Raw genomic sequence first — 1139 nt, forward strand, 5'->3', positions numbered from 1 at the left:
GGGAGCCGTGCACACATTTGGGGCAGGGGTGCATGTAACAGTTTTCCTTTGGCACCATATTTCACAAACTTCTTAGAAACTATCCTGATGGGGGTAGGATTTTGGTGAAGCTACAACACAATTATCCAACAACAGTAAGAGAAACTGAAATACAAGGAGGCTTTGAGTGCTGAAAACAGGCCAAAACATACATCACAGGAGGAGGAGTGTGAAGAGTAAGTCAAACTGTTCAGTGCTAACATGGCAGTTTCCGTAGTGTAGTGGTTGTCACGTTCGCCTAACACGCGAAAGGTCCCCGGTTCGAGACCGGGCGGAAACACTTTTTTTTTTTCCTGGCACATACCGAATTAGAACTCTGTTAATTAAAAACTGCACATACGTGCAAACATTTGTGGATGACATGCTAAAAAAGTCGGTAGCGGCAACATATGGTTAGTGCTGTGCAAGGAATCTCACATTCTGACTAGCCATGTGCATACTCTGCACTGCCACATATAGAAATTAGGGGTGTACCAGACTTTATAGACCAAAGTATGGGACAGTTTTATGAACGCCTATACAATATACAGCAAAAGGGATGATCAAATCAAAACTGGAAATATGCATTAAGTACCAGAGTGGCTGCACTCATAGATAGATTGGGAGGATCCAGATATCAGAGTTTGGGCTACCCTTAAACGTAGATTGCTATATAGAGTTGCTGCATCATGTTCACGATCTATATATACCCCTGGAAGAACTACACGATCCCTAATAAAGGCTCATGTCCATAGATAGCGGTGGTGTGCCACCTATCTAAAAGGGGTAGAAACAGTAAAGTTACAGTCCATAGATAATTATGTGAATTGACCAAAAAAAAATAAACACAAAATTACAAAACAGGCCTGCACCAATGTGACCCACACTGGGGTGGCCTTTTTTAAACCACCTTTGTGAAGCTTAAATAGGCATAGCGTACTTCTTCTAGAGGGATCACACTGGTGACTTGTTGCACTTGATAAATCATATCAAGTCTTGTCCCTTTCTTTTGTGGTATACTGTTAGTCCAAATAGAGGGACATTTTTATGAACTTTACCAATGCTCCCTTAAAATTGTATTTATCTGTTCCTTCGGAATATGGTAGCTGTAAGGGGTCGGG

The 1139-nt window shown here is 41.6% G+C and overlaps 1 non-coding gene across 1 annotated transcript; it reads left to right on the top strand.

Annotated features, from left to right (window-relative positions):
- The first annotated feature begins 246 nt into the window (after positions 1-246).
- On the top strand, positions 247-319 carry TRNAV-AAC (transfer RNA valine (anticodon AAC)). The gene has a single exon. It is a non-coding gene; the product is annotated as a tRNA-Val (tRNA).
- The last annotated feature ends 820 nt before the right edge of the window (positions 320-1139 follow it).

Source organism: Ambystoma mexicanum (assembly GCF_040938575.1).
Source record: "Ambystoma mexicanum isolate Mex_15411 chromosome 12 unlocalized genomic scaffold, UKY_AmexF1_1 Mex_chr12_unloc.2, whole genome shotgun sequence".
NCBI classification, from domain to species: Eukaryota; Metazoa; Chordata; class Amphibia; order Caudata; family Ambystomatidae; genus Ambystoma; species Ambystoma mexicanum.